At 41.6% G+C, this 23,115-nt stretch overlaps 1 protein-coding gene and 1 long non-coding RNA gene across 4 annotated transcripts in view; one reads left to right on the forward strand and one right to left on the reverse strand.

The window, feature by feature from the left end:
• LOC309714138 (uncharacterized protein) overlaps window positions 1-23,115 on the reverse strand; it is a 272,480-nt gene that overhangs the window by 102,027 nt on the left and 147,338 nt on the right. The window lies entirely within an intron of this gene.
• LOC309714164 lies at window positions 5,743-22,089 on the forward strand. Its single transcript, XR_014278834.1, has 4 exons — window positions 5,743-6,029; window positions 7,279-7,385; window positions 18,197-19,633; window positions 20,007-22,089. It is a non-coding gene; the product is annotated as an uncharacterized lncRNA (long non-coding RNA).

Consider the following 23,115-nt stretch of genomic DNA (forward strand, 5'->3'; position numbering starts at 1 on the left):
TTTGCACCGATGTTTTTCGAAATTCTATACGCGAAAAGTGAGCGCGAGAGCCCTCGGTGCGCCTGCTCGCTGCTGAAGTCAAAGTAAACTTTATTGTCATCTCCGCTACATACAGTCCAGTATATAGAGACACGAGACGACGAGGCTCCAGTTACAGCGGTGCAAGTAAACAAACAACAAATATAAGAAGAGTAAGAAAATAAATATACACTTTAGGACCAGGGGTAAAGGATCAATAACAATTTAAAATTTATAATTTACGTTTTGATGATTTAATGTCTCACACACAACCCGTCGAAAGGGGAGGGGGACATGCTGCTTCCAAGTTGAGCACATTTCATTTATAATGATGTAAATCCAAGCCCATTATGGATTCATGATTTGAATCCTGGGTTGTGTGAAATCCCAGAAATAAACCTTAGACAAAGTGAATCTGTGAACTAAGGTGTAGGTCTACTAGGTTATGTTGTGGTGATTGTCGAGTTGGTGAATTTGTGTTCATACTGGAGTGCAAAATTAAAACCAATGTAAGATGGACAAGAAAAGTTCAAAGCCATCAGGTGCTCAGTTTAGAAAAAAGAGAAAAGAGGAGGAGAAACGAGCAAAAGATACAGGTAAGCAGATGTGTGATTGGATAATGGCAGGTCATCCTGAAATGATCAGTGATGCCATTGTAAGTTCATAGGAGACGTTAAACTCATAGTGAGACTCCTGCTTATCAGGGATGTAAATCCTTAGGTGACGGCCAAGCAGAAAAGCACTCTCCGCCTGTGAGTGAAAACCCCACCCTTTCCTATTGGTCGAAAAATGTACCATGTCAACCAATCAAAAAAATGATATGGCAACATGGCATTTAGTTGTTTAGGAAAAGGGAAGTTTTAGGAGTGACGGCGTGTTTTGAGATGTGATGGATTTGCGACATTTAGCGCAAATCTTGTGTAGTTAGTGTGTAGTGTAGTCAATTGCCCAACATTGGTCATTATTTACTGTGGTTTGCAGACAGAGTTACAGGACTCTCTCCCAGACCACAGACTCATGATACAAGTCAGAGTTATATAAAGAAAAATTAAATTAAAAAGAAAGTTGTGTTTTCAAAATTGGAGTTCAAGTTATTTTTACTTCCAATAGTGTTAACATCCTACACAGGTCATGAACAAGATTGTTTTTAAGTTTCATTGTAAGTGGGCTAAAGCATTTAATTAAAAGTAGTCTAACATAAATGTAAATGATGTAATTTGATTATTTTAATAAACATGTAACTTGGATGGATTCGATGCTGGCGTGACCACAGTGCACACGTCTGCTGTCGCTCACAGTGGTCCAAGTGTCCACTCAGGGAGTTTGTGTGTTCGCTCAGACACATGAAACATTAGAGGGAACATTGTTTGTGATCATTTCCAGTGTTTAGTGATCTCTGTGCCTCCCTTATATTTGGTCTCTGTGTTTCTCAGTTGCTCCGTCTCCCCTGTCAGTTGTATCCCCTAGTCAACACTGTGTCTCAGGGTTACATTTCCTGTTTTACTTTGAAACTCAATACATGAACGTATTGAGGCTGTCTCCCAATTCAGGGTCTGCAGCCTTAAAGTACGCAGCCTCAAGGGCCGCGTACTCAAAGACCGCTAAGGCCGGAAGTGCGAGGCTTGTGTAATGGGACGGTCTAGCCTCCGTTGCGCTGATACTGTTGTTTGTCAATAAAGTTTAAAAAAAAAAGCCTCCGTTGCGCTGCCCAGGTTGCCTAGCAACCATGATACTAACCACTGGAAACGTGTCATACAGCTTTGTTTGACAGAAATGAAGGAGAAAATCTTTTGTTCATTTGTTTGTTTCTACATGAGCTTTGATCATTCCCTGTAAGATTAAGCTCAGCTATTGAACGGCGTATATTTTAAAGTAAAGGCTTTAAAACCAAGTTAGTACAAACGTCACTAATGTCACATAACTTTGCAGACATGTGGCCAACAGTAATGTTTAATGTTCTTCGTTATTAAACATTTGCACATAAATAAGTGACACAATATTCAGTGCTTACTTTTCACAGTTTACTCTTCGGCCGTTCCGCTTCTGCTGTCTGCGGCAGAATTCTCCACACCGACTGCCGCGCTATGAATTGTGGGATATGTTGGGCCACGAAGTCTACACTGCCACAGCCTTAAAATTCAGGGAAATGAAGGACGCATTTCAGGGCCATATTTCGAGCAGCCTTTGAATTGGGACAGCCTTCGGCGCGCCGCTGTGACGTAATCGGCCTTGAAATGCGTACTTTAAGGCTGCAGACCCTGAATTGGGAGACAGCCTGAGTTTCACTTCCCTTGGGTCTCGTCATGTCTGATTTCTCCCAGCTGTGCTCCCCTTCTGTGTCTCATTCTCCTCGTTATTCTCCAGTGTATTCAAGCCCTGTGTTTCTCGGTGTTGACGTTACGTCCTTTCTCATGTTGTGTGTCTGTTCCTACATCTCCGTGTATGTTTTGTTAGATTTTGCCCAGTTTAGGTTTTGTATGGTTTTCTCTGTTCAGCAATAGAGCTGCTTTGTGACTTTCAGTCCCGCCTCAGTTGAGTCTGTGTTTGGGTCCTTTTCCTGCCTGCACACAGCCATAACATGACAAACCGTGTGTTAAGTTTGCCTTATGAAAACAGTTTGACGTGACAAATAAAAGGTTTGAGCTACGATTTCACTTCCTGTATTTCAGAGTGTCGACCCAAACTTTCAGAGTCAGAATATTTGATTAATCTCTGTTGCTGCAAGACAGTAAAAACAATCACTGAATTAACTGGATTGGATAAATTATTATAGTACAAAGTTGCAAACATCACAAACAGCTATAATATAACAATTAACTAAATAATTTTTTATTTTATTTGTTTATTTATTTTTTGCCTGTCCTGTTCAGTTCTTTAGCAATCAGAATTTTTGTCTGAAGGCCAGGAAAGATGCCCAACGGATGTATTTTTTCAAGTGGAGAAAATATGCCAATGCCACATTGTTCCACTTGATTGATCTATATTATCATTGTTTATTTATTTTTTAACTTTCTTTTATTTCATTTTCAAATCCAAATTGTATTTTAAGTTATTACAAGTTGGACAGACAACAATACAGAAAGGGAGAAATAAAACAGAGGGGAAGGAGGGACAGTAAAATAAGATTTCTTTGGCTCTCGGAGGAGGTGGACCCATCTTTCACCCTCTCCCTTCCTTATCTTCCCTGCTGCTGCTTCTATGTCTTTGTCTAGTCTCATCTAACTCTAGCCTTCAAAGAGTCTCTCAGTCATGTTCTCTAAAACCTAAAGAATTATGGATTTGATCGACTGGTCCCGTAACAAAATTGACACCTTTCTGGGTTTGAGAGAGCTCAATTGTCCCGCAGACAATGTTTGCTACCGGATACTCGATGGTCGGTTGCGTTGTGTGTCTGGCTACACTCTCGATGGAGGACATTGAACGACATCTACCAATTTGGAACCACGATAAGAGTGTTCTGGCTGATTGGAGCTGTCTCGGACCTGGCTTATCGAAGAACAAGAAGCGGCTACAGCTGTTCAAAATCCCATAAGGCTGGCCGACATGACAGACGATGGGCAGGGCTGTGAGTAAGACTCTGTTATTGAACAAAATATGGATAAGGTCTTGGAGAAGCTCATGGCTGTGCAATATAGATATATTGCACAGCCATGAGCCATAGATAACATCTTTGAGAAGAAGAATAGGAATTAAGAGAATTGAGAGAATTGAGAGAATTGGTGACCAGTGATAAAATTTAGACCAACTGTAAAAATTGGATGCAGTTGTTCGCACTCAACCCAAACATTCACCATCTTCACTCATGCGGCTATCTAAGGTCGGCTAAGGTCGAAGCTGACTGGAACAACAAAAATTCTCCATGATAACAGGATTGTTGACAGAACTCTTTGTCCCTCCTTCAAGGCCACCTGGGTCCACTGGAGACTGTTGACCTCCGCTCAACCGGGTGTGGTGACACTTTCTGTGAGCTGAACACGGGATACACACAGACACATGCACGAAACATGTACACTGATACTGATACGTACTATCACCCTCCCTCCCCCGAATGCAATGCCACATCCCATGCTTACCTCCCATCTGATGTGGACGCGGAGGCGCGATCGAAGATTGCAGCAGTCCCAGATCCAGCTGTACACACTGGAATATTCTCCCATGTTGCTTAATTTTGTTTTATTGTTTTATGGTCTAATGATGTCTGTGCTCTGAAACTCTGTTTTCTAGTTTCCATGCACCCGTGCTTGCTGCCCTCTCGTCTCCACACTCCTGCAGGAAGAACACAGCCGTAAATACTTCACACTATGGCAAACTCACACTAACTGACATCTAACTGGGAAACTGACAGGAAGTCTCACGCAACGATCCAGCATCGGAGAGAACTCAACCACACTCCTAAGTAGCTCTCCCGATGAAGCTTGACCAGCTGCACACACCTACACCCACAAACAAGAAAAACAAAGAAAAAACAAGGGACAGTGTCGTGGAAAATTTAACAATAACCTGCAACACACCCAGTGAGCTTGATTTGAAGTGGGTTTAATAAACACATTGCAATGTGGAGAGAGCATCCCAGTGAAACACCATCTCTGAATTGTGGCCACCGCCCTTACATCTTATATACAGGCACACAGACAAAGAACATTCCACAAACTCTTACATGTTGGCCCCTCTCACAGGGGGGCTATACCTCCTCCCTCACAGAGAGAATTATGACCTTGTTTTCTGCTTGGCCGTCACCTAAAGATTTACATCCCTGATAAGCAGAAGGAGTCTCACTATCTGTTTAACGTCGCCCATTACAATGGCCTCACTGTGTTAACTTTCCACATGCATGTAAACTAGTGACAGGAGTGCTCTTACTATAGTAAAGTGAGAATTACTATAACTAATGTAATATGATTAAATATGTGATTAATGTATGAGAAAAGAAATCTGCCACCACAACAGCAACACCAAATATACACATGTCCATAAACTATTCAAGAACCCCGGGTACCCAGACGCAGGTAAAGTGTATTTATTAAGCGCTTTTCATAGACAGGCGGTCACAAAGCGCTGCACAGGATTCTTATCATTCTTATTTTCTGGTTTGTTTGTTTCTTCCCCTTCTCATCCAGTCTGTCTCTGTGTGCTGTGATTAGTGTCCTTATGTTTGTTTACCTCCTACCTCCTCAGTCATGTCTTTGTATCTGTCTTGTGTCCAAATCTTTTTAAAGTGATGCTACATCAATGTGCTCACAGACATTTACCTTACACTATGTTCGAGTTACAGTGCATCATCTGTGAAATATAACAGAGATTACAACCTTCAGCCTTCAGTGAGCTTATGGTGAGCCTACAACGTTATTCGTTAACAACAAAGCAAACGAAGCATGGCTTGACAAGTCTAGAAGATAGTTCAAATTAAATGATTAATTCTAATCTATGTCTCAAAACCATGCAAACCAATGAGTAGTGGAAGAGGTGTAGCTAATGAAGTGGCCAGTCTGAGGGATCTCCCTCCTCCTCGCTGAGTTTCTTTTGCTGCTCTCCTTCGTGTCTTTATAAACTGGTGGTGTTGCCACAGTATTCCTACACGCATTACTGTTTTTATTTACCGATGTGCAATATCTGCACATGCTGCTCCTCTTTCTCACTGTCTGCAGCCCAAATGTGTTTTCTCAGGGCATCTGAGTCACGTGATCGCACAGTAACGAATCAAAGCAAATCAGGAAGAAGGGGGCGGAGCAAAGAGTGTGTGCAGGAGAGGAGCCGAGCAGAGAGAGCTGCTTTTTCATGAAACGGGAGTAAAGTAGTGACCTTAGAGGAGAGAAAAAAACTAAAGTATCGATCATAAACCACTACCAGCGTCCTGATCGATATCTGCATCGATCTGCCCACCCTTGTCTCCTGGATCGTAGCTGAGATCAGCGTGAACCACGTGGGTCTCTGCTCCCTGATCTGTTTCCTGTGTTTGGAAAGAGTTGCAGCTTCATCGCGGAGTTTCTCTCGGTTTGTGGGCTCATCTAAAGGTAAGCACCGAGCTAACTTTACTGTGAGTTCAGTTCATGTTGAGTTTAGCTCCTGAATGAGGTCTTCTGCTGCTCTCCTCGGTGTCTGTTCACAGTTTATTGTGAACACGTTGAGAGAAGAGTGAGAGAGTGTTTGGAGAAAAACACCAACTAATCATTAGCTCAGCATGCTGGGAGAAGTTGGAGCAGAAAAGTCTTTTCATTGTCCCTGCAGCTGTTTTTCTGCCTGCACCAAACCTCTACAGCCTCATTTCTATTTGTATGGACTCAAATGTCGTCATAAATATTTTGTACTTGTAAATCAAATGCGTATTTGTGCATTGAGTTTTGCAACTTTGCAAATAAGCATTAAGACTATATGTATTTAAATCCTAACAGTATCTGTAACCAGATATTAACAGAAAAATTTGTAACACTTGTAAATATTTTTTACACACAGACAAATTCTCATCTGTAGATGCACAAAAATAAAATGTTCATTGATTAACAAGTACAAAATATTTATGACTGTTGGGTCTGTGTTCCCACAGGCCCCGCTAGTTTAGAGACTTATTCCTCATGAAGAGCGAAATCAAGACAGAACATCTGTCTCCCATCCCCCCGTTGGTTACAAACACAAGGCTGTGTGTGTGTGTGTGTGTGTGTGTGTGTGTGTGTGTGTGTGTGTGTGTGTGTGTGTGTGTGTGACCTCACCAAAAGGATCATAAAAGCAGGAAGCAACATCAGACAGAATCTTCACAAGGGATTTGCTCATGATAAAACACTACAGCCTCTTCCCAGAACCTCGAGAGGCTGGGGAGGGAGACATAGGAATGTCTTGATCCTATAGTTTGAACCAAGACTTTACAAATTTAAGAAGCACAATGACAACATTCAACAATTTGACTTAACAATGACCACAATTTGAGCCTCGATATTTCAAGTGATAACAGGAAAGTGTGTGTGTGTTCTTGATTTTACTACCTGGTGGGATCCACTTTAAAGTTGTCCATAAAATTTAAATGATTAATTTTACAAAAATGAAAGCAATATATCACTGACATACAAATGAGGACAAAAGCTCAGCTTTCTGTTGTGCTTCTAAATACTGTAGGAACCGCAAGTAAGCCTGCAGTGTGAGAGCAAAGTGCTCTAATGGGATAGTGTGATGCTATGAGATCTCTAAGCTATGATGGGGCCTGATCAGTCAAGACTCCGTCCTCTGTTCTTGTTTCACTGTGATGTTACAAAGATCTGTTTTGTGTCCCAGCCGATCAGCAGGAGGAGAAGAGTCTGACGGAGCACCAGACGAACATTTTCAACCATTCGGACTCAGCTCAGCCGCTACAGTGGACAAAAATGTCATCAACACAAAAGGTGAAGAACCTATCACTTTTATTGAAACTGTGCACTTCATCAGCTGATGCTTGTTTGTCAAGATTGAAAAGGATTCAAGAAGAAGTTTGTCATTTCGTATGGTATTACCCAGGCTGAAATGAAAGTGTTTCTCACCAGCATCTACAGTGCAATAATCAATACAACTAAAAAGAAAAATGGTTTAACAAACAGTAAAAAGGCAGTAATAAATCACAACAATAAAAAGGGGTAAATAACATAAAATCTTAATTCATAAACAAACTCCAGTCCAAATACTCACACTCATACAGGTAGCATCAGCCCTTTCACAGAAGGGGCTAATTAAATTAAGTAGTGTGTGTATCTGGGGAGTATATTGTATGCTGTGTGTGTGTGTGTGTGGATAGGAGGCATCAGAGTATAGCTGTGCTAATAGCTGAATGGATGGTTATTGGGTGCAGTCCTGCTTTTCTGAGTCTCCCAAGGGAGTGCAGACGCTTTTGTGCTTTTTTTGATAACTGCTGTTGTATTAATGAAGAAGGACGGGTCATCAGCAAGGTGCACACCCAGGAACTTAACACTGCTGACCCTCTCCACAGCAGCACCCTCTATGGTGAAGTCTGTGTGGTGATCTCTGCCAGACTTCCTGAAATCGATCACCATCTCTTTTGTTTTGTCCACATTGTTGGTGAGATTACGGGATCTACACCACACTTCAAGCTGCTCCACATCTATTCTATAAGTGGTCGTTGTCAGTGATGAGACCAACCACAGTTGTTGTCTGCAAATTTCAACAATATGATTAGCACTGAGTCTGGCTTACAGTAATGTGTGAGCAGACTGAACAGCAACGGGCTCAGGACACCCCCAGAGGAAAGTCTGTGCTCAACAAGATGGTCTTTGATGTGTGGCTGCCCACCTTGACTGTCTGTTGCCGCTTTTCAAGAAGCTGAAAACCCATTTGCAGGTTGCAAGGTCCACGCCTGATAGCATCAGCTTTTCCAACTGCTGCAGAATGATCGTGTTAAAAGCTGAGCTGAAGTCGATGAAAAGGACTCTGGCAGAGGGGTGTTCTTCCTCTCCAGGTGTGACAGCATAACATGGAGTGTGGTAGAGAGAGGTCATCTTCTGTAGATCGGTTGGTCCTGTATGCAAACTGAAGGGGATCCAGGTCTATTTGGAGACTGTTCACGATGTGCTTCAAGACCAGCCGCTCGAGGCATTTACTCACAATTGGTGTCCCTTGTCATTGGGGGAGGGGGCTTGTAGTACGTAATGTGTTGGAAGCCCTGCCAAAGCATCGTTCCTCACACTGTGTTGAGAAGCGCTCCACAGTCTGATATTGTTGTCAAGGGAGCAGACATTGGCCGGCAACTGTGTCCGTACGTCTGGCTTGTATTGGTTAGCAGCTAGCCTCGCATTAGCTCCTCTATGCTTACCCTGCTTCTGCATCCTATCACACCGCTTTCTGTGTTTCCTCCTGGGTGTTGCTCAGAAAGAAAAGAAAGAAAAAGAAAAGAAAAACAAACAAAACACCTGGATCACCTGTATGGAGAAAAAAAAATTGTGCAGCATGCAAGATAGACAGCGCACAATGTGCATTGAGGCAGCAGGAAAGAAAGGTGTAGTCCGTGTCTGTGAACACCGGTGTGTACACCTGTGTGCATAGCTGTGTGGATCAGCATGCTTGTATTCCAAAGGTTTCTCCATGTAACGATCTGCTAGGAAGTGTGGGGAGCCATAGCGCCGTCCCCCAGGGTATGAAGCAGGTATGGAGCCTTGTACCAGTTCAGACGCCAAAACGTCTGAACTGGTGGACAGAACCAAAGAGCGTGGATGTAATTGTCCGGTGTATTTGCTGTGCAGTGTGAGCAGTTGTTGGAAGGCGTATAGCCCATCTTGAACATCCTATGACCAGTATAGCGCACTCTGTGTAATATTTTGTGTTGTATTAATTGGAAACTGGGATTTCTGATCCATTGAAAGGTTTTTAAGCATATCTGAGACCAAAGGTTTGGGTCTAAGCTGATCGATAAATCTGCTTCCCATTTTGCAGTAGGAAGGGATATTGATTCATCTACTTTAGAAAGTGTTTGTAAGTAAAGTTTTGTAATATGTCCGGATTGTTCCAGATAGGTGTACGTTTGCATGGGATTAATGAAGACTCTGTCATTTTTAGAAACTCCCACCATGCTGTCAGAGAAGAGCTGATGTTGATGCTTTTAAAGCATTCATGTCGTTTGATGTTTGAGCTGATAAATGGTAGGTCTGAAATTTCTAGGTTATTACATAGGGCCTGTTCTACATCTATCCAAGGTTCATCTAAGAGGGTGTGTTTAAACCATCTAGAGGTGAACTGAAGCCTGTTGGCTAAAAAATAGTGATTAAAGTTAGGCAGATCTAATCCTCCTTTATCCTTGGTCTTTTGCAGTGTTTTTAAGCTGATACGTGGGGGTTTATCTTTCCAAAGGAATTTAGAAATATACGAGTCTAGAGATCTGAACCAATCTTGTGATGGCTTATTTGGGATCATTGAAAATAAATAGTTTATTTTTGGCAAGACCATCATTGTTATAGCGGCGACCCTTCCCATGAGTGATATGGGTAAAGATTTCCATCTAGCCAGATCAACTTCTACTGTCTTTAACCCTTTAAAGCCGGTCGGAGTGGACACGCTCCATTTTGCGTAACTATTTATAAATCCCGGTAGCTCTGCAACCAAGTAAGCTAGCGCAATAATTTTTTTTGCATATGAAACCGGAGGAATTGTACTTACATCTTATGCCATCAGCTTGTCCTAGGTCACAGTTTCCTTCCACATATAGCTTTGCAAAAACTGCATAAAAAGCGCTTGCAGCACCAAAAACAAAATATTTCAGAAACACGCTTTGCCGATCCGATCAGCTGTTCATAACACTTCCTACATCCATCAGCGTGAACTATCCCATGTCCGCCATGACCTGCCCGAAACCAGAAGTGACGTCATTTTGCAGAAATGTAGTTTTTTGCCATCAGGGCCTCATGAGCCTATACTGGTGTTTTTAAAAGTTATATTTGACTTTATGACTTTCTGTGTCATTTCTGGGATGCTTAGGACTCATATTGCACTGCTGGAAATAGTTTATTTTGATGCATATGCTGTTTTCTTTGCAAATTTGCATTATAATATTTATTTTCGTTTTTCCTACAGTATATGAAAATTGGTGTATTTCAAAAATAAAACTAAGAAGACACTCAAAATTAATTTCCTGTGGTGGGAAACTAGTTTGTGCAACTTTTTTGCATTTACAGTTTTGAGGGATATGCCTCTTAAATTTCTCTAACTAGAAATATATGTTAAAAAAACGATTTTCAATTTTTTTGTAGTTTATTGTACTTTTTTGCAATTTATGTAATTACTATGCACTTAATGCATACATATTATTAAAATTTGGGCTATAATGGTTGTATTGATGTATAGCAACTTGAAATACTCCCAAAAATGGCACTACAGCATGTAAAACTATAATATATGCTCTGGCGGACTTGGTTCTATGGTAGGTCTTAAAGGGTTAAAAGTGGGATGTGGTTTAATTTAGTTAATTCTGAAAGTTTAGGAGAGACATTAATACCTAAATATTTTATATTTCCAGATTGCAGTGGGGAAGGAGAAGAATTATGGAAGGAGCAATTAATCGGAAGGACTGTTGATTTTGACCAGTTAATTGAATAATCGGAGACACTTGAGAAAGAATTTATCAATGCAATTACCCCAGAGAGATTGGTTTGTGAGTTTTGGAGAAAAAGTAACACATCATCCGCATAAAGGCTGATTTTATGTTCTACATTCTTACATTTTATGCCCTTAATTGTTGTAGCCTTTCTAATTGCTGCTGCTAGTGGCTCAATAAAAATTGCAAACAGTGAAGGGGAGAGTGGGCATCCCTGTCTGGTGCCCCTCAGGAGACAGAAGCTGGAGGATGTTTGTTTGGTCATTTGTTCTGACACAAGCTGTTGGGGAATTATATAATATTTTTAACCAGTTTTATAGCTTGAGGGAAATACAGGGTCTTTGCCTGGTTTTAGTAAGAGACTGATATTTGCAGAGTTCATATTTGGTGGTAGTCTACCATTTTCTTTGATTTCCTGCAACATCCTGTGAAAAACTGGTACCAGAATCGCCCAGAATTCTTTGTAAAAATCTATTGGAAAGCCGTCTGGACCTGGAGCCTTATTATTTGGCATACTTATCAGAGCTTCCTGGAGTTCACCTGGCATCAGTGACGAATCCAGTGCCATTGCTTGGGTGTCTAATAATTTTGGAAGAGTTATGTTGTCGAGAAATTGATCGATTTCATTTTTAGATTGGTTTATTTGTGGTGTATATAAAGTTTCATAGAAATCCCTAAAAAATATGTTTATTTTTTTAAGATCATATATTGTATTCCCAGATAAATCTTTAGCAGCACATATAGTTGTTTTTTCTTTATTGATTTTTAACTGGTTAGCAAGAAATTGTCCGGATTTGTTATCGTATTCATAATTTTGCAGGCAAAGTCTTTGTACTAAGATTTTCGTCTTTTTATTAATAATTTCTTTTAATTCTAGTTTTGTTTTGCGTATTTTGTTTAATATTTCTTGATCTTGGTGTGACACATAGGCTTTTTCTAAGAATTTGATGTTTTTTGATGTTTTTTTTTCTAGTTCCTGAATATTTTTGTTTTCTTCTTTCTTATGTGATGAGAAAGAAATTATTTTACCTCTCATCATGGCTTTCCCTGCTTCCCAGAGGACAGATGCTGATGTTCCAGGAATGTCATTAAAGCCTAAATATAGAGTCCATTCTTTTTTAAAGTATTTGATAAACTCTTCGTCTTTGAGCAGTGATGTATTAAATCTCCAGTTTTTACTTGGTGTAGTATTATTCTTCTGTATTAGTGTTAAAGATACAGGAGCATGATCGCTGACAGCTATAGGATGAATCTCAGTGTCTGAAATGTTACTCAGCAATGAGCTTGTGAAGAGAAAATTATTTAGAAGATAAAGAAACTCACAACTCAGATATCTATTTTTTACATGCGCATGGGCAGTCAACGGTCCGATCTGCTTTGCACTGATGTGCACAACAGATGAGACACAGAAAAAGCGCCCAGGGCATCCTGAACGTCCTTTATTTATACTTAAAGCAAGTCTCCACAGCAGTAGGAGTGTCATGTATGGAACTCCTTAAAAGGAGAAAGAGAGGGGGAGTGCCAGTCTGTCCGTTTAAAACCGGATGTCACCACATTCCTTTTACACATATGGCTTCAATTTCTCTCTCCCTGTGTTGGCTCCAATTCACAACCTCTTCTTCCTTTAAATGAAGCTACAACTTAAGCATAATCACAAAATTAAAAATCTTTCATCAGAGCTACTGAACAGAAAATAATCCAGGCGAGGTTTTTTTTTTTTTTTTTTGTACTCGTTTTTATTCATTTTCAAATTAAACCGTAAGTCTTTTTTGTAGATGGAATCTTATTTAATGCAACCACAAACCCAAACTCAAAGGGGTCTGGTGATGCCAACCTGTATGGATTGTTGCTAAAACAGTATTCAGTCAGAAGGAAAACAAACGTCTTCTTTCAGCCAGTCAGAGCTGTGCTCGCTGTCCAAGCCTTTTTGTTTCAATCACAAAAACTGGACCAATCCTGGGACAAAAATCAAACACTGCAAAAGCCAAAAAAGAAAAGGTTAAAAACTGTATTTGGTGACTAATCATGTTTGATTCACCCCCCAGGTTTGGGAGCGGTTCTGTGGGCCGTAATGTGAATATTTAAGAAATTGGACAATGTTTCTGTTCAGGCATGATGCAAGGTAGTGCTCCTCCAGTCTGCTTTGTAGGCCATTTTGGAAGCAGCAGTCAGGTGAACAGCAGATGTAATTCCATTTTTCGATCTCCAGGCCATCTTTGAAGAAAAGCATGAATGGTATGATGCCGAAAAGCATGAATGATGTGATGCCGACTCCATGGTTAAGTCGGTGGCGCCGCACCGACTTAACCTTTTTAACCTTAAAAAAAGATGGCGCCGGTGCATGTGGCTTGCTGTCTATCACTGCCAGTGTTGTTTGTTTGTTTTGATTTTATTGACTATTGTAATAAATGCCAACTCTCTCTTGGTGTATGATCGCCTAACCCTACTGGATCTCCGACCTTCTGCCAAAGGCTGGGCAAAGTGGAACCAAGCTGGACATAAAACTTTGCCCCCGCTAATATCGGAGATCCCGGCTCACCTGTGCCGTGTTCCAGATCCACCACTCCGGCAAAAGTGCTGATGCCGGGGTCGAAGGGCTGGCTTCCTGGTGAAGCTGAAAGCTTCTTTAAGGTATTCTCTTAAGCCCTTATCCAGAAAACAAGGAGCGGTGCCAAACTTCTGTTTCTCTCGGCGATCGTTGGAACCGGTCTGTACCTGGCTGGTACCTGTCATCTGCCTGGATGGGATGTTCCAGTCCCGCCGGCGTGGTGTGAATCTGCGGAACCTGTGGCCTCTGTGTCGGGCTTCTAGGACGGCTAGTGACGGGGATCCGCCGCTTACCGCCAGAATTGGCCTGGTAAATGCTAGGTCCCTAGCGAACAAAACGTTTATCCTGAAGGATTTCTACACATCCCGAGGACTGGATTTTCTCTGTGTGTGCAAGACGTGGCTGAGCGCTGGGGAGTGCAGCCTCTTCTCAGATCTTCTACCTGGCGATTGCTGTTATTCTAATTCCCCACGTATGTTGGGCCGAGGAGGAGGAATAGCTACGATCTTTAAAAGTCATTTTAAATGTAAGAAGCTATCAACCCCGTCGTTCACCAGCTTTGAACTGTCTGTTTGAGTTGGGCTGCTCTCACACAGTGTTGTGTGCGGTGGTTTATCGGCCTCCAAAATACAATAAGGACTTTGTGTTGACTTTGCTGACTTCTTGGCTGAATTCCTGCCAAAATATGATCGTGTTGGTATTGTTGGGGATTTTAATATTCACGACTGTTGTCCTGATATGCCCATGGCGAAGGGCTTTTTAAACCTTATTGATTCGTTTAATCTGGTGCAATGTGTGACAGGTCCCACACGTGAACGTGGACACACACTTGATCTTGTTTTATATCATGGCTTTTCTGTTTTTAACATAGATTTGTGATGCTGTGTTTTATGACCACAGTCCTGTGATGTTTGAAGTTCCTCTTGCCTGTGCCTCAGTTAAACCTCGCGCTGCTGCTCAGCACTGTCGTGTTTTTAACTCCTCCACTGCTGAACGCTTTTCATCAAGTCTCTCCTTGTGCTCGTGACCTCTCAGTCTCTGTTTCCTGCTCTGCTGTCTTTGACAGGTTTGAGCATGTGACTCTTTCCTTTTTAAAGGAGACTGTTGGTCGTTTTAAGTCTGTAGGGTCTCCAAATGATGCTGTCCCTCCTCAACTTTTAAAAGAGGTGTTACCTACAGTTGGTCCTTTGGTTCTTGAGCTGGTAAACCATAGTCTGACTGTCGTCAGGTGTCGTCCCTAAAGATTTTAAACATGCAGTAGTCAAACCCCTGATTAAAAAACCTGCTCTTGATCCTACAGTTCTTGCAAATTACAGGCCTATCTCCAAACTACCTTTTCTTTCCAAAATTCTTGAAAAGGTAGTTTACAGCCAAATAATGGCCTTCCTGGAAAAGCAAAATGTGTTAGAGGTTTTCCAATCTGGTTTTAAAGCCTTTCATAGCACTGAATCAGCCCTTTTAAAAGTTTTTAATGACATATTTTTAGCGACTGATGCTGGGGACTGTGTTGTTCTTGTGCTTTTAGATTTGACAGCTGTGTTTGATACCGTGGATTATGCCATTTTATTCTCTCGTTTGGAGCACTGGGTGGGCATTAGGGGCTGTTAAGATTCAAGAATTGAGAAAGGGTACAAGAGGTGATCGAAAAATAACCACACTGGTCCGGCCGGGTGAAGTCAAACGAAGATTTTAATTCACACGTGGGAAGATCACTGAAAACAGCAATTGATCTTCGACTTACTAAGGCACAAACAATTATTTTATAACATCAGGGTTTGTTTACTGACGCCCCTTCATGCGTCACCGGTACATTTTATACATAGATCAGATCAACATCATCATGACTTTTCACCCAGAAAATCATCTTCTATTTTCATGGCTTGGTACTTTCCGTTCTTGTCTTAAAATGAATTGTTCCTCTTTCTTGTCTAGACCTAACTAATCTCTCCTCTAAATAAATCTTAACTAATGTGTGTGTACGTGTTGACCTCACATGCTCTTTGTGTCACCTCTTCACCTCCTACTGTCTGTGTCTCGTCCTCAAATGCTCTTTCTCAATTCACCTGTTGCACTTCTGACCTTTCACCAGGACAGAGGCTCACTGAGACTATATGTATGTCTTCTACTAAATAAATGTTTTAACCAAGAACCTCTACTAAAACCTTAATATAAAATGACCTGATATAAGTGTTTTGTAAGCATGTATTGCAATTCCTTCTATGTTCTAGTTTTCCCTCAGCATGTATCACCTAGACACTCTCACTAGATGAAGCTCAAAACCATTAATGAACCTGAACATCAACTCAAATAAGCACAGATATGCAATATGTATAAAATAGTTATAACTGCACCTGAAATACAAAGTTAACATCATCATAAACATCTTAAGGCCATCTTAAAGCTATCTGTTACATTGTTAAAGCAATGATCATACTGCAGATTATATTATGCTGGTCAAATACTTTTCTGTTCATCCCCACAGGGCACAGCACTGGAGTGGTTCAGGTCCTACTTGGCGGGGCGAACTTTTTTGTGTCAGCCTCGGTGACTATGTGTCGTCCTCCGCTCCCCTCTTGTGTGGTGTCCCACAGGGCTCAGTTCTAGGCCCCCTCCTCTTCTCTTTATATCTGCTTCCTCTTGGTTCTGTACTGAGAAAGCACAGCATTCCTTTCCACTTTTATGCTGATGACTGTCAGATCTATGTCCCTCTAAAGAAAAAAGGCAGATACCTTACACAGCCATTACTTCAGTGTCTCGATGACATTAAGGCTTGGATGTCTGTTAACTTTTTAAAATTCAATGATAAAAAGACCGAGGTGATGGTTTTTGGCAGCCCCACTGAGACCCCCAATGTGTATGTAAATTCCCTGGCACAGTATGTTAAGCCAACTGTCACAAACCTGGGGGTCAAAGCGGACTGTGAACTGAAGCTTGACAGTCAAATTAAGGCCGTGGTAAAATCTAGCTTCTTTCACCTCAGGCAGCTGGCAAAAATAAAGCCAATTCTTTCACGGCAGTACTTTGAGACAGTGATCCACGCCTTTGTTAGCACTCGGCTGGATTACTGTAATGCACTTTATATTGAGGTGAGCGCATCATATATCAGTCATCTACAGAGGGTGCAAAATGCCGCAGCTCGTCTTTTAACTGGCACTCGAAAGTTTGAGCACATTTCCCCTGTTTTAGCTTCACGTCACTGGCTGCCCATTTCTTTTAGGATTCATTTTAAAATTCTTTTATTTACTTTTAAAACTCTCCATGGCCTAGCTCCATCTTATCTCTCTGAGCTGCTACAGCCTTATACACCCACCCGCTCTCTCAGGTCAGCTGATCAGCTGCTCCTGAAGATACCCAGGACTGGGCGTAAACTTAGAGGAGATCGTGCTTTTGCTGTAGCAGCTCCAAAACTGTGGAACGAGCTTCCTTTAGAGATTAGACAGGCCACTTCTTTATCTGTTTTTAAGTCACTCTTGAAAACCCACCTCTTTACCCTGGCCTTTGACACCACGTGAGATGTTGGTTTTTATTTTTATTTTAGTTGTTTTTAGGTGATTCGATGCTGTTTTATCTTGTTTTTGTTTTAATATAGGGCTGTTTTAATTTTATGTTTTATTTATTTATTTCGCTGCTTTCTGTTATTCTATTGTTTTAACTTATTTTCTGTACGGCACTTTGTTCCTGTGCTGGGTATTTTAAAGTGCTTTATAAATAAAATTGGATTGGATTGGATGGGGCCAGGTAAGCGACCAGAGACAGCTCCATAAGGAGTGGGTTAGCTAAGCCAGTTTTGTCGGTGCTGTCCAACGTCATGTACTGTTCATAGCTGGGTACAGTGATGCAGGTAGACAGAGGTTTGCCACATGATGCACTTAGCTCTCAGACAAAGTTTGGGAACATAGGAAGGCAGTTTTTAGATATTGCGGGGTCCAGTTGGAGGAAAAAGCCTGTGAACTGCGACAGCTTCTGAGCTGGCAGAGGAGAGGGCTAGTCCACCTGCAGCTTCTTAGCTGCACAGTGAATCAGGGGCTGACTGCCGAAGCAGTGGCGGCACATTGGGGCTGTGCACACGTCATCACAGATCATCTGCCTTAAAGGCGTGAATAAAGGTTTCCTCGGCCAGGACACGTGAGGGCATGATATCCCATACCACGTGTGTTGTACCGAGTGTATTGACTGAAATCAGAATCAGAATCAGAATACTTTATTCATCCCGAGGGAAATTAGGGGTTACAGCAGGCAGCACGCTAATGGCGCATGCGCACTCACAAAGGAACCTTCTGACCAACTTTACACAAACATCACATTGGGCAGACATGTCAGAAGGTAGGCTGATAGGAAAAAAAACAACGAAAATACACTACATGAGGTAAGAGGAGGAGAAAAAAAACTCCACTCAGACTGAGCTCCTAGTGGGAGAACAGTTTGATAAAAGAAAAAACACCTCAGCACAAAAGCACAAGGAACTACTTCAGCCTTTGGTTTAAAACTACTGTTAATAGAGGAAATTTGAAGGTTGAGTTTATTCCACGACTGCATTTCACTCACTGCCTCTGTTTGTTTCTCTTTCACTGCAGGACCAACATGGAGCGAGAAGTCAGCGCTCTCAGGAGGCCGACAAACCTCACAGAAGAAAGGAAGAGAAAACATACAGTTGTGACTTGTGTGGAAAGTCTTTTAACCAGTCTGGAAATTTAAAAACACACCAACTCATACACAGTGGAGTTAAAGCGCACAGCTGTGAGTTGTGTGGACAGTCTTTTACCCAGGCTGGACACTTAAAGACACACCAACTCATCCACAGTGGAGTTAAAGCATATAGCTGTGACTTGTGTGGAAAGTCTTTTACCCATGCTGGAAGCTTTAAAAGACACCAAATCATGCACAGTGGAGTTAAACCATACAACTGTGATTTGTGTGGAAAATCATTTACCTTGGCTGAAAGCTTAAAACAACACCAACTCATCCACAGTGGAGTTAAAGCGTACACCTGTGGGTTGTGTGGACAGTCTTTTACCCAGGCTGGACACTTAAAAAGACACGAACTCATACACAGTGGAGTTAAAGCGTACAGCTGTGGGTTGTGTGGACAGTCTTTTCACCGTTCGGGAAACTTAGAAAGACACCAACTCGTCCACAGTGGAGTTAAAGCATACAGCTGTGAGTTGTGTGGAAAGTCTTTTAACCGTCCTGGAAACTTAAAAACTCACCAACTCATACACAGCGGAGTTAAAGCGTACAGCTGTGACTTGTGTGGAAAGTCTTTTAACCAGTCTGGAAATTTAAAAACACACCAACTCATACACAGTGGAGTTAAAGCGCACAGCTGTGACTTGTGTGGAAAGTCTTTTACCCTGGCTGGAAGTTTAAAAAAACACCAACTCGTCCACAGTGGAGTTAAAGCATACAGCTGTGAGTTGTGTGGAAAGTCTTTTAACCATCCTGGAAACTTAAAAACTCACCAACTCGTCCACAGTGGAGTTAAACCATACAGCTGTGAGTTGTGTGGAAAGTCTTTTAACCAGTCTGGAAGTTTAAAAACACACCAACTCGTCCACAGTGGAGTTAAAGCGTACAGCTGTGACTTGTGTGGAAAGTCTTTTAACCAGTCTGGAAGTTTAAAAACACACCAACTCATCCACAGTGGAGTTAAAGCGTACAGCTGTGACTTGTGTGGAAAGTCTTTTAACCAGTCTGCAAGCTTAAAAACACACCAACTCGTCCACAGTGGAGTTAAAGCGTACAGCTGTCACATTTGTGGAAAAACTTTCCGCTGGCTACTCAGCCGAAACATTCACCTACGCATTCACACCAAAAATGATGTTTACTGCTGTGATCAGTGTGGTAAAGCTTTTGTGACATACAAAAACTTACAGCACCACATGTTTACCCACACTGAGGAGAGACCTTATAAATGTGACCTCTGTGAGAAAACTTTTAAATCTCCACGTTACCTCAAATCACACCAAAAGATTCACAGCAGAAAGAAACTCTAAAAGTGCAGTTACTGTGAGGTATGTATTTTTCTTTTAACAGTTTTACAATTTTATATGAATGAAGTTTAATTTCAAAGCTTAAAAGTTTTAAAAGCTCCTCCCCTTTCTCTCTATCTAACATTCACACTCCAATGGATGCATCGGAGAGCAGGTTGGAGTCAGTATCTTGTGGGATGCAGAGTAGAGCATCCAGGGGTTTAATCACCAGTCTTCCCATTAAGTAGATTACCTACAAATGAAGACTTAATGTTGCCCAGTAAGCTGAGTGTTGAAATGTAAACAGTAAGATATAATTGGACACTGGCACAGATACTCCTTATTTCAGGCGCCATTAAAAATAAAAATGTTGAGAGAATTCCCTGACTTCCACTGTCTTTGTGTCTTTGTTTAGAAGCAGAGCGACACAGACTGATCCAGTTCTCAACCCTGTCGTCACTGTGGTAGTGGGAAAGAGTTTCTCTGTGACTTTTGTGAAAAAACTTTCAATCATCAAGAGAACCTAAACAACATCAACTCAGACACACTGGAGACAAAACGAACTACTGCAAAGAATATGGGAGAGGCTTCCCTAAACCAAGTGAATTAAACCAAAATTAACTCTGTCACATGGGGTCAAAAACCATCTCTCATTCACCACTGCGGATCATCTTAAAGTGCATGGAAGGGTCCACACAGGAGAGAAACCATACAAATGCAGAAACTGGGAGAAAAGTGTCTCGCTGTCAGGAAGTTGTAACAAACATGAACGTACATACATGGAGGGGAAACTACAGCTGTGACCAGTGTGACAAATCAAAACATTTCACACCCATTGATTTTGAAAACCTTCAATATGAACTAAAGCCATCAACAGGATGTGAAACGACCACTGATGTGACTTTATATCCAAGAAAAAGATAAAAAGTCAAGCTGATCTGGGTCTGGGCTGTACTTTGGTGTATTACCACCTTAAACAGTTTGATCTTTTTGTGGTTTCATTGACTCAGTTATGTCAGATTTCCTCTCTGTCCTGGTCTGGATGCTCATCTGTAAAGAAGTAAAACTCGGATGGTTCAGTGGTCTCTAGCAGCTGATTAGTGAGCCAGCACTTCTGTGTATCATGCAGTTGTGCTTCTTTTCCTCTTGTGTCGACTCAGCTCAGTTACTCGGTTAGAGGGTTCCACATATACAAGAATCCTTCCTGGAATCGTTTTTTGGTATGAGGTGTTCTTGGGAAGACGTCACACCACCACCACTGTGTCAGGCTGTTCCTGTGATCTTCTTTTAATGCCACGTGTAACGGGACTCAAATCTCTCGAAAAACTACAGCTTCCGTCTCATTTACCAACAAACATCATCCAGATGTTTGTTGTTAGATGTGAGATGAGCCTTTCTGTTGTTGAATCTCTCCCCCCATTGAATCTCTTATTGCTGAATCATGACCTCTGACCTTATCTAAGCTAAGTAAGGCCTGCAGGTCTTTAGATGATGATCTGGGTTCTTCAGTGACCTCCTGGATTAGTCATCGATGCACTCTTGCAGTATTTCTAGTCAGCCACTTGCTCCTGGGAGGCTTGAGTACTCTTCCATTTTTCCTGTAGTGTGGATAATGGCTCGTAGTTCGCTTGAGTCCCAAAGCCTTAGAAATGACTCTGTAACCTTTTCATACTGATGTCAGTGACTTTGTTTCTCTGCTGTTTCTTTTGATCGTATCATGATGTGCTGCTGTGTGAGGTCTTTCAGCCGGCTTCCATACATGGTCAGGTTGTTTTTCATACCTTTTTACCCTTAACAAATGAAACCATTTACAGACTATTTTCCACTGACCCAGGTAACCTTTGTCATATTTCTTTCCTTTTTGATCATCTGAAACATTCAAATGTTGAGTCCTTCAGGTGTAACCTTGACTGTTTTCCCAGTTGCAGCTTAAGCTAGGCTTAATCCTTCCTCTTTATACTACTGCTTAGCCACAACCAGCTGTGACAATGTTTATGGCTGGTTTGGTTAAAGTGCCAGTTTAGTAAATAGGAGAGGGCTCTCAATCCCACCAGTGCATAAAAACGTGAGTTCTCTGTCATTGCTCACTTTCTGTAAGAATGTCATGGCCCTGGGTCTTTTGACCCAGCGTTTTGTGTTTTCTATTATTGTGATGTATTTTGGTTCTGGTTTTCTCTTTCTTTGGGTTTTGGTTCTGTTCTTCCCCAGTTTAGTATTTAGGCTTTTCTGCCTGTGTATTCCTGTGTCAAGTCCGGATTTCTTAGTCTGTGTCTTTGCATGTGTGAGTTCCTGTTTTATTTTGTAGGTCTGTGTCTCTCGTCAGTGTTTCTAGTTTCACTCCCCTTGTCCCGTTATGTCCAATTACTCCCAGCCGTGCCTCCGTCTGTTTCAGGTCTGTTTTTGTTTAGCTTTTCCCAGTTTAGGTTACTCGCTGTTCTGTTTTTTGCCACCCTCGCCTTTGTTTGTTATCTCACTGTCAATAAAGCTTCCTCACCTCAGTTGTGCTGCATCCTGGGTCCTTTAATAACTTACACCTGGCTCGCGTCGTGAACCCTGACAAAGAAAGCATGTTATCCTCAGGCAGAGCTGCAGATGATCAAGAATCCATAACTACTGGATGGTGGACGTTTCTCTAAGCAGACAGTCAGTTCTTGGGATGCCAGCTGGATGTAGTTTCACAACCTTTAACTTAATCTCTGTGTGTTTTTGACATCTTATGCTCTGGTTTAACTTTCAAACAACCTGATTAATGAAAGCACATCAAATAACTCCTGTTTGTCATCAGCGGTGGCTTTAGGATCATCCTCACCTGCTCATGGTTGCAGTTGTTTATCGGTTGAATTGGCATTTCCTTTATAGTGTGATAAGATGTTAATAAGCGTATAAAGCTGTAAAGCCTCTTGAGTGACTTAAATCGCCTTTCTTCCTCAGTGTGATGCTCAATGTGAACTGCAGGTCGTCTTGATGATGTCTATATGCCTTAACGCATTGAGTTTCTTCAATATCATTGGTTAATTAGATATTTAGATTGATAAGCAGCCGAAATTGTGGACCTACTAAAGTGACCAGTGAGTATACAGTCTGGTTATCATCATGTTTAACTTTGTTCACATGCACTGATGAATGAACAGCTGATGGCTGTAGCATAACACCCACTGTAGAAAACGGTATTCGTTATCAGGAAACATTAAATGCTGAGTGTAAATGCGGCATCAAGGGCATCGACAAAAAAAAAAAAATGCTCGTATTGGGAATGGCATGGGCACCGATCGGTTTTCTATCGCCCATTTGCTGGGAGTAAGGGCGCCCTCCGTTTGCGAGGTGCGCCTGCTGCTTGTGGCACAAGGAGGAGAGGGCGGGGCGGCGGGGGAATCTCTGAACGGCTGTAGCAGCATCTAATAACCAACTCGCAAAAGAAAACAAAATAAAAACAAACCAACAAACACGAACACACCAGACATTATGATACAGACTTATAATTTGCACCGATTTTTTTTCGAAATTCTATACTCGAAAAGTGAGCG

Source organism: Aulonocara stuartgranti (genome assembly GCF_965226115.1).
Source record: "Aulonocara stuartgranti genome assembly, chromosome: 9".
Lineage (NCBI taxonomy): Eukaryota > Metazoa > Chordata > Actinopteri > Cichliformes > Cichlidae > Aulonocara > Aulonocara stuartgranti.